The 14,845-nt window shown below is 37.9% G+C and overlaps 1 pseudogene; it reads left to right on the plus strand.

The window, feature by feature from the left end:
• Positions 1-709: 709 nt before the first annotated feature.
• LOC138413876 (tigger transposable element-derived protein 1-like) lies at positions 710-10,750 on the plus strand (annotated as a pseudogene).
• Positions 10,751-14,845: the final 4,095 nt, after the last annotated feature.

The following is a 14,845-nucleotide window of genomic DNA, read 5'->3' on the forward strand; positions in this document are numbered from 1 at the left end:
CTACTTCTCTCCTTGAAATAGTGAGATGAAGATGTTTTTTCTCTTTTGTTTTTACTGATGTGGAGCTCTGACCAGAGTAATGATCCCATTTTTTCCTGCCTTATCTGATGAAACGCTTTCTCAGCCAGTGATATCCAGTTTCTACCTTCATTCTTGTTTATTCACACCCCCAATAAACTGAGGGTCCTTTTGCTAGGTACTATGTGATCCCCCTCTCCTTCCCAGTGAAAAAAGCCTCACACTGAGTTAATCGTCCTCTTAAGTATCTTAAGGCAATAAAAACAATATTTACTCTGTCATGTGAAATACGTTAGGAGCTACCTTAAGGACTATATCAAAACTAAAATTCAATGCAAAAATAAATACTTCTGACTTAGATATCTGCACGAGGAGGGGAACCATTTAATTACCTGATCCCAAATCAAAGTCAAAGGGCTTCACTGTCCTTATACGACACCCCCACTTCCAAAGGGATGTTAATATCAATCTTTATTGATAGGAGAAAATTTACAACCCATGGAGTTCTGATGTAACCAGGATAGATTTAATTACCTGCAGTCAATTTGGGCAGGAGAGCATAAGGATAGTCAAGTAAATCCTGCTAAATCCTTAGTTAGCTTAATCCTAACTAAGCTCCCACTAAATCAGAACCTGTCTCTAATTCTAATGACAGGAGGGCTAAATTAAAGTTTTAGCATCTAACTTGAAGATGGTGGCTGTCACAGGAGGTGTGGGAGACGTCTCCATAGAGGAGAGCGTTTTAGGGAGTAAGTTCTTGAGGCTGCTTACTGGTTCACTCTGCATGGTGGATTCCTTCATTCCACAAGAATATATTGAGTGCTAGGTGCTTAGTAGACACAGCACAATGAGTTTATTAGAGGTGTAATATCACATTAGGTAAGCGTGGGTGACTCTGTTAAGTAGGTCAGCTGGACCTGCGTGGGCTTAGTGTACCCTGTACTTAAAATGATGTCTGAGTCCATGGTCCCATGGCAGCCTTACAAATTATCTACAGGTTTCTTGGGAATAAATCATCCATTTATTTCCTCTTTCAACTTGATCTAGTTTTATGGAGCTGAGTGCCACAAAATTGAAATTCTTTACATTTTCTTTCTATTTAGAGTTCCTTCGCTGATATATTCCCTTGCTTTTGTGCTCTCTTCTTATATTTGCTAGAGGCTTACCAATATGTTGTAGTATTTAGCGATATAAAAATTAGCTATATAACCTTATTGTTATATGTCATAAATACATAAAGCATATATTATTAAGTAAAAAAACAAGGAGCAGAACAATATGTAGATTGTAATGGGGAGTGTTGGGGAACTAGAGTAGGAAATTAGTTTTCTTTTCCACCTTCTGTACCATTTAAATTCTTTACTGTGATTAATGATAATAAAAAATACCTATTTTAACTGAGTGAGAGAATCCAGACGGATATTAGACAGGGTTCGTCTAGCACACTGGGGTCCATTTTCAAAGTCCAGTGGTGTTGGCCCTGTGTGCTTCAGCTTCAGCTCTCCTGAACTTGATTGTGCTTTTGATAACTGGCAGTGTGTCATCAGGGTGGATTGCCAAAACACTTAGGGGAAGTCACTTGATCAACTTGTCCTTGGCACAATGGCCATTCTGAAAATAGACATACTCAAGTGAAATGAGTTATACTAAAAACTGATTCCAAACATTCAGTTAACTGAGTGCATGTTGTGTTTGAAAAAATATGTTTTAAAATGTGGAATTGTTTCACATTCAAGTGAAAATCCCTGCCTAAGTTACAGTATTTCGTCTTGAAACACGTCTTCCTCTGATCCGGAGTGCCCTTCTGGGCAGGTTCTCTCTTGCCCCTGGTCCATTTAGGGACTTCCAAGGACTCAGGGCATATACCAAAGCAGCAAGGAGTCCTGTGTCTGGAAGTGAAAGAAAAAGAACGCGTAGACAAGTTTGCTGACACAAATACACACATACACAAATCTAGGAAAAATTTTTTTGCCGCAAATGTGACAAAAATAGGGTTACCCTTTTTATTATAAGATACACTTTTACAAATTCATTCAACACGAAGATAAATGGACCAAAACTAGAAAGCAACAGTTCTCAAATGAGCAAATATGGTTTGTTCATTCATTCATTAACTTAATACAGTTTTGGTTGAGTCCTTGAGACAGGAGCCTCACATATTTGTCATAAGGTCCCCCTGGAGTTCAAAACCAGGAGGAGAGGACTTCACCTTCTACCTGTTGGGAGCCTCCAGCAACATCCTTGGTCTTGTGACCGCAGAGCATCATTTTAACCTCAGACAAATGAACTTGCTAAGAGCACTGCTGATAAACCCCACAGCAGAGGAGTACTGTGTGCTGTTCTTACTTTGGAGTTTTCGGAGAGCTTGACCCACCGTAACTGCCGACAACAAAAAACATCAAGTCCAACTTGGTACCATTCCTTAGCCATGAGCCTCTGTTCCTGCCTGTACCATTTCCACTGCACCCCAAATGCATGCTATCCGCTCCACCTCCCCTTCTGCTGGCTAGTTCCTACTCAGTAATTTAGGACATAGAGATTAAGGACATAATTCGGGACATAAGAGTAAGGTAGAAGCAATAGGGACAGAGCAAGGAAATACATTCATGAACTACTTCAGAGACTGTCTTGACGGAACTTGGCAACGTATTGGATGGAGCCTGTGGGTGAGAAAAAGGGAGGAGTCATGGATGGCACCCAGGTTTTTGGCGTGAGCGCCTGAGGGATCGTAATGCCAGTAACTGAAACGGGAAGATTGCAGCAGGATGGGTATGAGGAGACAAATTCAATCCCGAACGTGTTGAGTCTGAGAGATCTGTGAGCTGCCAAAGAAGAGATGTTGCGAAGGCTTTGCTTATATTCGTCTGGAGTTAAGCAGACAGATCTGGGCTGGAGATACATATTTAGTTGTCATCAACGTAAAGATGGGAATCAAGCCATCCCTGGGCGTGGATGAAATTGCTTAAGATTTGTGTGTAGTGTGAGATGATAAGTGGCCCAGGCTAGAGTTCTGAGTAACCCCCATTATTTAGGAATGGGTCAGGGAGGAAGAACTAATAAAACAGAGCGAGGGGTAGAAGGAAAACTGGGAGTGTGCCTTTGTGTATCCTGATCCCTTTCTCTGGAGTGACCTACTGCTCTTCTCTGCGGGGTAAAATTCAGCTCATCCTCCTAGACATCTCAAATGTCTCTTTGATGAAGCAAAACTTCCTTGGTTCACTCTGTACTTCCTCAAGTGCCGTAAGAACTGCTCTCTTTTCTCTGCTTCTATAGCACTTCAGACAAAAGCCAGATTGTGACGTAGCCACCAAAGACGCCTCCTGTCCACCTCCACAATGTTCTGAGTGAATATAGAGTAAGAATATGACACGTGATTCTAATTTGTCTTTGTTTCCTAGGACCAAGTAGCACATATGAAATGGTCAACAAGTGTTGAGCTAACTTTATTTGCCTGGCATGGAAGAGTTCCTCAACCTGACAAAGATTTCAGCCCAGTGGGACACATTATTCAGAAGAAAACGAAGTTTTAAGAACTCTGGCTTTATAATGCAATCTATTTCTAGTACAACGTTACAAGTTAGTTTGTTATTATTCATGCCTCACCTAATTCCAAAAAGATTTGAGATAGCTTGCAATGAGTCACATGAATAATTCCATCTTTAAAAACAGCATGAAAGCACCATGCAGTGAAAAAGTGATAATATTACCTGATAAATTAGACTAAGGAAAGTTGCTGTCATTGAGATTAAGATATAGTTTTGCACTTCTTAGCAGATAAAGTAATATGTTCTCCTTTTTTGAACAGCCCTAAAGCTTCTGTGGGACTCTGTAGGTGGAGGACGGCACATAGACACATTACTCAGACCAGCTAAAATTCTGCTGGGCTTAATTATATCCTTCAACTATTTATTTACAATGTTGTATATAATATGCTTATGAGTGACCTGTAAATTAGAACGACAAAAAAATAACTCACTTGCAGAAAAAACTCAAAAGGCCTTCTGTTCTGCAGACTGAGGATTCTTTCTTAAGGCAAAAACATTTTAAGTTATCTCATAGTTGTACTTTTAGAATATGTTGCTTGAGAACATATGACAAAAGACTGTCGTAAATTTAGTAACCTTTAAATGCTTTCTGTTTATTAAAACATAATAATATTGGAATATATTGTTAGAGATGGCATGAATTTTTGCATAAGATTAGGTGTATAATGTAGAGACATTGCTTGGGGAACACATGGATTTGAAATGTTTTTGCTGTAGCTCCAGGAGTCTTCTGATCAGAGATTGGGAACCACTGTCTAGATTAGTGGTTTTCCAAGTTATTAATGTAATTAGCTTGTTTGTTTAGTTATAATTGGCTGTGTAGCTCTCATATTCTGGAGACCAACAAATCCCAACTTTGATTAAGACTGGAATTGGAGTCTACCTGACTGGGGTCCAGAAAGGAACTTGTCAAAAAGCTTATGATCATCCTACCAAAATTATACTAAGAAGAAAATATTATTAAATATCATCAATGTTTCTGCATGATGATGAGTAGCCTGGCATTTAATGTTAGTTTCAGCATATTCGTTTAAGTATCCATGACTTTAAAATAGGCACTGCCTTTATTTCTACATCACCAAAATTGCAAATGTCTTCTGAGAACTTTCCAAAAGTCCTAGAAGAGTCTTTAGATTATGTATTAGTCAAACCTATTGACTTTGAAGAGAAAATGATTCTCTGTAATTATCTTATAATATCAGATGGAATTCAGATTTTTCAAACATCTACTGAAAGATAGGAAACTTTGAGGTCAACCTTTCTCTAACTTTCTAAGTTCTACCTGCTGCTATTGCAGCAGGAAGCACACACTGTAATTTTCATCTGTGACAGAATTTCCCTCATCTCAATATTTCTAGAATTCAAAAGAGATGATTTTGATTCCCAATTTCTTTAGATTGTCTTCATTTGTTTCCCCCCCCAGTAGCATCATAAATTCTTTTTCTTTTTACTGATGTATAGTTGATGTACAATATTATATTAGTCTCTGGTGTATAGCATAGTGATTTGACATTTATATATATTACAAATTTAGCTCACCTTCATTTCTTCATTTTATTCTATTTTTAATGTTTAATGAAGTATAGTTAATAGTTTAATTTTTAATGAAGTATAGTTAAAGTTACAATGCTGTGTTAGTTTCAAGTGTACAGCAAAGTGATTCAGTTATATATTGATATATATATGTATGATATACATATATATATTCTTTCTCAGATTCTTTTCCATTATAGGTGATTACAAGACATTAAGTATAGTTCCCTGTGCTAACCTTCAATTCTTAATGTTGGTAGATTGCAGGGAGTTTGAGAATTTCTCTTGGTATGTTTTAAACATCTACATATACACACCCTCAACTCACATCTAAAATCCACACGTGAAAGAATGAGATTATTTTTGCTTCACAAACCAGCGCTCAGTATGCTTTCTTGATGTCCTCTACACCCTTCCAATCCAATCCTAGCCTCTCTCGTCCACCGCCCCAGCTCAACCGCCAATTGTCATGAACTTCCTTTAGTTCCCAGCATGCCTCTCCCTGGACTTGCCTTTGACCTTTTGTAAATGCTGTTCCCTTCTACTGAAAGATCCTTCCCCGCTTTTGCCTGGCTAAATCATACTCATTTTTCAGGTCTATGCTTTTGTGTCTCTTCTCTGGAAATATTTTACAGCTCTCCAAGTCTGATTAAGTATCCTCCAAAATTTGCTCCCATAACATGCTGTGGCATCATAACCCTCATCAAACTATTGTAACCGAAATATTCCTACTAGATTGTCAACTTGAGGGCAAGCAGGATATGTTACTTTATTTACCTGCATATCCTCAGGAACTTAGCACAATAGCTGAGACAGTAGTTACTTTGATGAATAAGCAAACAAATGAATGAATAAGTGCAATGACTAGGAATCTTTTCTCAAGAATTCTTTCTCCCAGAATCTCTTCAGCAATTTCGACTTCATTGTTGGCACAGTGGCATTGTTTTAGGTAAAGCTCTGTTACTGTGTTTATAAAAAAACCGCTGAAATTTCTCATGAAGCTGGAAGTGCCATAGGGTCAAAATCCTGCAGCCGTGTTCACATCATTCTGTTCTGTGTAGGAAAGGATGTAACTCAGACTCCTTGCCTTCAGTTGAAGATGACAACCTGGTCTTCCTCCTGCAGTTACTACTTTGTCAGCTAGTATGCCATTGGATATGGGGATGCAGTCTCTTTATTTTCATTCATTCAACAAGTATTGATTAAGGGTCCTGGGAAAAAAAAAAAACATCATGGACTTGGCAGCCACTTAAGAATCAGAATTCAATTGAAGCATGTCATCATCCGGGCAGTGATGAGCCAACAAATGCCAGGCAGAGATAGAGAAAGGGAAAACCCTTACAAACCATTCTGAGAGTGCTAAGTTATAAATATGTATTGGAAAAATCCTTTGATCGAGTCTCAATATGTGCCTTTCCTTATAGTAAGGAATCATACCCACCCTCTCTTAAAAAACAGATGAAGCCACACTTAGAGCCATCTGGAAGAAGATGCCGGTTGATTAGGGTTCAGTCTCTCTCTTTAGAGAACAGTTTACACAAAATTACACTGAATAGGGTTTCAGAATCAAGCTGCTTTTCCCTTTTCATTTTACAACGTGTACTTTATAGAATGCATAGTGATCTCTCTTAAGACATTTTTCTCTTTTATTTCCTAGTCTCTTTCTGACAGAAATTCCTTTCTTTGCAGAGAAATAAGGCTTTTCTTTCATTGCCTCTATTCCCTTGATGACATGAAGTATTCAATCACAACCAATTTACAGATAATGTTGTGCTAGTTTCTTGTGTGTGTTTGTCAGTTTCGTCACCTGTGCCAGATTGTCAAATGCATGCCCTAGATAACGTGGCTACCTTAGTCAACAAGTTTCATCGTGCTTCTAAATGGAAATGTTCTGGAAATTTTCCTCTCGGCTTTTTTTCTCTTGCCTGTACCTTTTTGGGTGACTCTGAATTGGATGTTCTTTGTCTGGTCAGTGCCTCTAATTCCTTAGGTCACCATAGGTATCAGCTGGGAAAGGCAGAAGAAATGAGGCCAAAACAAACCTTCCATCAACAGGTCAGAAACATGTCTGGAGGGTCTTCACTCAGCGAACTTTCCTGATCTTATCAGTGGCAGTCAGATGAGCCGAAGCTCTTTGGGTGATTCCTGTTTTTCCCTACCAAGGAAAGGAAAAATCCGAATGATGTGAAATGCTACAAAGAGTCTAGCAATCCAATTTTTCAGTGTCATTTGGGTAAAATGGTTTGATAAGTTTTACCCACAAGTACAGGCTGGGAAAAATTTTGATTCGGATGTAGGCAGAAACAGCCAGAGGGGAAGAATTTAGTGCTAGCTCTGTTGACCTCATCAATATTAGTGACCCAAATTACCTTGCTAAAAATAAAGCAAAAGATAAGAGGCAAGGTAACTCCAGACTACAGCTTTCTAATTTCTAGATCTCTATCCATATATTTCTGCAGCCAGACTCTCGTTTTCCCGTTTAGTCAATAGCAGGAGTTGCATGGGCACGCTTGATGCCTCTCCCTTCATAAGTTGACAGTCACAACAGAACAGTTGACATGTCCCTAGGTTGTGGCACAGAGGTGGCACCTCTTAGTTCTATGACCAGCTGATGATCAGTCAGTGGAAAGCAGCTATAATCAAGACAAGAACTAGAGGCAAAAGCACTGGGTTCATGTAGGGCTGGCTTCATGGGCATGGGTTTAAAGGAACCCTATGCTTGATTTAATACTCTGCTGTCACTTTCTTGAAATTCTTAATAATTTTTGAAGAAGGAGCCTCACATTTCCATTTTGTGCTGGGCCCAGAAAATTATGCAACCAGTCTTGTCTTCAAGACATATTGTTGAGACGTAAAAGAGCAATATAGAAAAGTGTGTACAGCATGTGTAAAACCCAGCTCTTTGTACCTGTGCTTTAGACCATTCCCACTGCCCTCTCACCAGCAACCCCTCCCCCCAAAAAACAATTATTATGTATTGAGAGACAATTTTGAGTGGTAATTAGAAGTAAAAACTGCAGCTAGATGGTCCGGGTTTAAAACTCACCGTGGGAAATTTACTATACTTTCTGTTGCCTCAGCACCCTCATCTGTAAAATGGGATAAGAATAGCACCTGCCTCATAAAATCGCTGTAAGGATTAAGTGGTTTAATAAACGGAAAGTCCTTAGAGCACAGCCTGGCCCTTAGTCATGCTAAAATGTCTATTATGTTATTATTATTAAATTAGATTATGTTGTTATTTAGTAATTAGATTATCTCCAGAAGGCTACACCATCATACCTCATTTTATTGCACATTGCTTTATTGTGCTTCACAGATATTATGTTTTTTCCAAATTGAGTTTGTGGCAACCGTGCATTGAGCAACTCTATCTGTACCATTTTTCCAACAGCATTTGTTCACCTTGTGTCTCTGCATCACATTTTGGTAATTTTCACAATATTCAACCCTTCTCATTGTTATTATATTTATTATGGCGATCTGTGATCAGTGATTTTTGATGTTACTATTGTAATTTTTTGAGGCGCCATGAATCATGCCCATATAAGACAATAAACTTAACTGGTGAATGTTGTGTGTGTTCTGAGTGCTCTACCCACCAGCCATTCCCCATCTCCTTCCCTCTGCTCAGGCCTCCCTATTTCCTGAGACACAGCAATATTGAAATTAGGCCAGTTGACAACCCTACAGTGGTGTCTTAAGTGTTCAAGTGAAAGGAAGAGTCACATGTCTTTCACTTTAAATCAAAAGCTAGAAATGATTCAGCTTCGTGAGGAAGGCATGTCAAAAACTGAGACAGGCCAAAAGCTCCCCCTCTTCTGCTGAACAATTAGCCAAGTTTTAGATGCAAAGGAAAAGTTCTTGAAGGAAATTAAAAGTGCTACTCCAGTGCACACACAAGTGATAAGAAAGCAAAGCAGCCTTACTGCTGATATGAAGAAAGCTTTAGCAGTCAGTATAGATCAAACCAGCCACAACATTCCCTTAAACCAAAGCTTTATCTGGAGCAAAGCCCTAACTCTCTTCAATTCTGTGGAGGCTGAGAGAGGTGAGGAAGCTGCAGAAAAAAAGTTTGAAGCTAGCAGAGGTTGGCTTATGAGGTTTAAGGAAAGAAGTCATCTCCATAAGATAAAACTGCAAGGTGGGGCTTCCCCGGTGGCACAGTGGTTGAGAGTCCGCCTGCCGATGCAGGGGACACGGGTTCGTGCCCCGGTCCAGGAGGATCCCACATGCCGCGGAGCACCTAGGCCCGTGAGCCATGGCCCGTGAGCCTGCGTGTCCGGAGCCTGTGCTCCACAACGGGAGAGGCCACAACAGTGAGAGGCCCGTGTTCTGCAAAAACAAAACAAAACAAAACAAAAAACTGCAAGGTGAAGCAGCAAGTGCTGATATAGAAGCTGCAGCAAGTTATCCAGAAGATCTAGCTCAGATCATTAATGATGCTGGCTACACTAAATGACAGATTTTCAGTGCAGATGAAACAGCTTTATATTGGAAGAACTTTCATAGCTAGAGAGGAGAAGTCAATGCCTCCTTGAGAGGACAGGCTGAGTCTCTTGTTAGGGGCTAATGCAGCTGGTAACTTGAAGTTGAAGCCAATGTTCATTTATCATTCTGAAAATCCTAGGGCCCTTCAGAATTATGCTAAATCTACTCTGCCTTTGCTCTGTTAATGGAACATCAAAGCCTGGATGACAGCACATCTGTTTACAGCATGGTTTACTGAATATTTTAAGCCCACTGTTGAGACCTACTGCTCAGAAAAAAAAAGATTTCTTTCAAAATATTACTGCTCATTGACAAGGCACCTGGTCACCCAAGAGCTCTGATGGAGATATATGAGATTAATGTTGTTTTCATCCCTGCTAACACGACATCCATTCTGCAGCCCATGGATTAAGAATTAAGTTTGACTTTCAAGTCCTATTATTTAAGAAATACATTTCATGAGGTTATAGCTGCCATATATACTGATTCTTCTGATGGATCCGGGCGAAATAAACTGAAAACCTTCTGGAAAGGATTCACCATTCTAGATGCCATTAAGAACATTCATGATTCATGGGAAGAGGTCAAAATACCAACATTAACAGGAGTTTGGAAGAAGTTGGTTCCAACCCTCATGGGTGATTTTAAGGGGATCAAGGTTTCAGTAACTGCAGATGAGATGGAAATAGCAAGAGAACCAGAAGTGGAGCCTGAAGATGTGACTGCATTGCTGCAATCACATGATAAAACTTTAATGGATGGGGAGTTGCTTCTTACGGATGAACAAAGAAAGTGGTTTCTTGAAATGGAAACTAGTGAAGATGCTGTGAAGATTACTGAAATGACAGCAAAGAATTCAGAACATTATATAAACTTGGTTGACAAAGCAGTGGCAGGGTTTGAGAGGATTGTCTCCAATCTTGAAAGAAGTTCTACTGTAGTAAAATGCTATCAAACAACATTGCATGCTACAGAGAAATCGCTTAAGAAAGGAAGAGTCAATCAATGCAGCAAGCTTCACTGTTGTTTTATTTCAGAAATTTCCACAGCCTCTCCAACCTTCAGCAACCAGCCCCCTGATCAGTCAGCAACCATCAACATCAAGGCAAGAGCCTCCGCCAGCAAAAAGATTATAACTTGCTGAAGGCTCAGATGATGGTTAGTACTTTTCAGCAATAAAGTATTTTTCAATTAAGGTATATACATTTTTTAGATGCAATGCTACTGCACACAATAGATTATAGTACAGTGTAAGCATAATTTTTATATGTACCAGGAAACAAAATTTTTTATGTGACTTGCTTTATTGTGATATTCATTTTATTGTGGTGGTCTGGAACTGAACCCACACTACCTCTGAGCTATGCCTATATAATAAACCAGTAAAAGTGGTTCCCTGTAGAGAAAGGGACTAGGGAACAGGAATAGGAGCAGAAGTGGATTTTTTAAAACTCAAACTTACACAATTTTAGGGCCCCCTTTAAGAAAAGCAATACAGAGACTTCCCTGGTGGCACTGTGGTTGAGAGTCCGCCTGCCGATGCAGGGGACATGGGTTCGATCCCTGGTCTGGGAGGATCCCACTTGCCACGGAGCTACTGAGCCTGCGAGCCACAACTACTGAAGCCTGCAAACCTAGAGCCCGTGCTCTGCAATAAGAGAAGCCACTGCAATGAGAAGCCCGCGCACCGCAACGAAGAGTAACCCCCGCTCGCCACAGCTAGAGAAAGCCCGCGTGCAGCAACAGAGACCCAACACAGCCAAAAATAAATAAATAAATTTATTTTTAAAAAAGAATAGCAATACAAATTATAAATTAAAAAAATAAGACAAACACTTATTTAGAGAAAAACACTTTTAATGCTAAAAAATACTACAAAGTTCAGACAAAAAATCTATTTATTTATTCATTGACTAACAAACCTCTAAAACACTTTCCCTTGCATTTTTGCTGCATAATCTTTGCCTCATCATGTGACAATTTTATAATTTTTATGAGAAAAGAAAGATATTTCTATTTCTTATGAGAATAGAGAGATACTTTTTTCTGTCTATACATTTTTAATCAGTGTTATTGAGGCATAGTTAACATACCATAAAATTTATCATTGCGAGTTCACAGTTTGGTGATTTTTAGTAAATATATATAGTTGTACAACATGTTTCTAAAAATTTCCATCAACCCAGAAAGTTCTCTCAGGACCATTTGCCCCTGTTTTGTTAAATTTATTCTTTATTATCTTATTGTTTTTGAAACTATTGTGATTGGAATTGTTTTCTTAATTTTATTTTCTGATTGTGCATTGCTTGTACTTTATACAGTTGATTTTTTAAATTTATTGATCTTGTTTCTTGCAACCTTGCTAAACTTGCTTATTAGTTATAGTAGGTTTTTTAAAAAATATATTTATGATTTTCTACATATAGGATCGTATTGTCTGTCAATAAAGACAATTTTACTTTCTTTTTTCCCAGTTTGTATGCCCTTAATTTTTTACTCCTGCATTATTGCACTGACTAGAAGCTCCAGTACAATGTTTGACAGAAGTTTTGGAGTGAACATTCTTACTTGTTCCTTTTCTTAGGGAGAAAGCACTCAATCTTTTACCACTATGATGTTAGTGACAAGTTCTCTTGCTGTGTATTTTTTTTTTATGCTTGATTTACAATGTTACAGGTATACAGCAAAGTGATTCATTAATATATATATATACATATATATAATTATATATATATAATTTTTCAGATTCTTTTCCAATATAGGTTATTAAAAGATATTGAATATAGTTGAATATAGTTACCTGTGCTATATTCTAGGTCCTTGTTGTTTATCTATTTTATACATAGTAGTCTATATCTGTTAATCCTGAATTCCAAATTTATCCTTCTTCCTTCTTTCCCCTTTGTTAACCATAAGTTTGTTTTCTGTCTGTGAGTCTATTTCTGTTTTGTAAATAAGTTTATTTGTGTCATTTTTTTTAGATTCCACATATAAGTGATAGCATATGGTAATTGTCTTTCTCTGCCTGACTTATTCACTTAATATGATAATCGCCAGGTCCACCCATTTTACTGCAAATGGCATTATTTCATTCTTTTTATGGCTGAGTAATATTCCATTATATGTATACACCACATCTTCTTTATCCATTCATCTGTCAATGGACACTTAGGTTGCTTCCATGACTTGGCTATTATAAATAGTGCCGCTATGAACATTGGGGTGTATGTACCTTTTCAAGTTTTCTCTGGATATATGCCATTCTGTTTTGTTTTTAATGCCATTAAGAGGTTGCAAAAAATCCCTTCTAGTCCTCATTTGTTGAGAGCTCTTATCATGAATAGGTGTTGGATCTTGTCAAATGTTTTGCTGCATCTGTTGAGATGATCACGTAGGTTTGTCTTTTATCCTGGTAATATTATATATTATATTGATCAATTTCCAGATGTTAAACCAACCTTGCATTCCTTGGTAAAAATGCGTAATCCTTTTTCATATGTTGTTGGATTTTATTTACTAATATTTTGTTGAAGATTTTTGCATCCTTTTTCATGAGGGACATTGACCTGTAATTTTCATTTCAAGGAGTGTTTTTGTCTGGCTTTGACATCAGGGTAATACTGACCTCATAGAATGAGTTAATAAGTGTTCCTTCCTTCTCTATTTTCCAAAGGAATTTGAGGTGGATTGGTATTGTTTCTTACTTAAACATTTGAGAAAATTCACCAGTGAAGTCTTCTGAACTTGGACTTTACTTTGAAGAAAGACGTTTAGTTACTAATTCAATTTCTCAATTTGTTATAGGTCTAGTCAGATATTCTATAATATTTGGGGGAGGGATATATAAATATGTGATTTACAAACAGTTTGCACTCACTGGTTTTTAGAACTGCTACATTTTTGTGATTTACAAATTGAGGAATTCTGATAAATTCTGTTTTGTGCAATTCCATCAAAAAAGGGAGAAAAGTGGGAAAAAAACTATGGAACATTTATAATTGCATACACTGTATGTTTGAGTATGTTCCTGACAAGAGACAACTTCTGTTTTGCCTAAATGTTGGTGAGAACAGAAGCCTCTGTTTATAATTTTACTTTTCTGCTGTCTGTAAGGTTTTGCCACAGACTAGCTTCTGGTGCTGTATAATTCATAACTAAGTTCACTTCCACTATGCATATGCCTTCAGTGCTTGGTGCTGGGTACTCAGGTGCACCTTCATAAAATATAAGCTCTGGTCTAGATACCATCGTGTCATGATACCATGAAGACTGGAAAAATAGTCAGTAGGATTATTTATTGAAGTCAATTATACATTGAGCCTGGTAGTAATAATGTAACTATACACAGAAGTGATTACAAACCACGTAAAAACATCCCACAAAATCCAAGCTGAAATTATCCCCAACTCAATTTTCTTTTAGCTGTAAATGCCTGTAGCCACTTCAATGCCAACAAAAAGAGAAAAAGCATGACAGAATAGAACTGGAAAGAAACAGTTTTCTATACCAATTGTGATTAAATTATCTAAATTTTGCAAATGTTATAAAAATTTTGGCTCTGTGAACGTATTGCCTTTCTGGGTCCATCTTAGAGTCTTGGAAGGGGTCCATGCAAATGAGGGACTCTGAAATTCAGTATGAGTTTCATGATAAATGGGAAATCAACCTCTGGGTAAAAGAAAGACTGACTCCAAAAAGTATTGGATTCCTAATCTTCTTGGCACCTTACAAGTTGTGTAACAAACCTATTGAATAAAACTACTGAGCTTTAATTTTCTCATGTTATATAAAATTAGCAACAGTAATTTTTGACATTATTAATCACTTCCTGCATGCTATGCACTTTAAGTGCATTATCTCAATTCTCACTACATTTTGAAACAGGCTTTGTTAAAAAATCCCCATTTTACAATGAAGGAAACTGGGTCACTTTCCTGAAACATACTAATGATTACCTCATATTATTGCTCTGTGCAGTTAATGTGAAAATAAATAATCAATGTACATTTTACACTCTGCAACATTACACCAGCCCCCAATAGAGAGAGCCCTTGTAGTGTGAGAAATTCATCAGCTCACCTGTAAGTCAGAGGACCATTAAGTGGCCAATCAGACTGAGTAAGTCAGGTCCTGGAGCATCTCCAGCCTACCATTACTACCCATCAAGATATGAGTCCAGTGGGCAGAATAATTGCACACACTATAGTGCAATAGTTTTCAAACTTACTCAGCATTAAAATCATGAAGAGGAAATTGTG

This window comes from Delphinus delphis, chromosome 18 (genome assembly GCF_949987515.2).
Source record: "Delphinus delphis chromosome 18, mDelDel1.2, whole genome shotgun sequence".
NCBI lineage: Eukaryota > Metazoa > Chordata > Mammalia > Artiodactyla > Delphinidae > Delphinus > Delphinus delphis.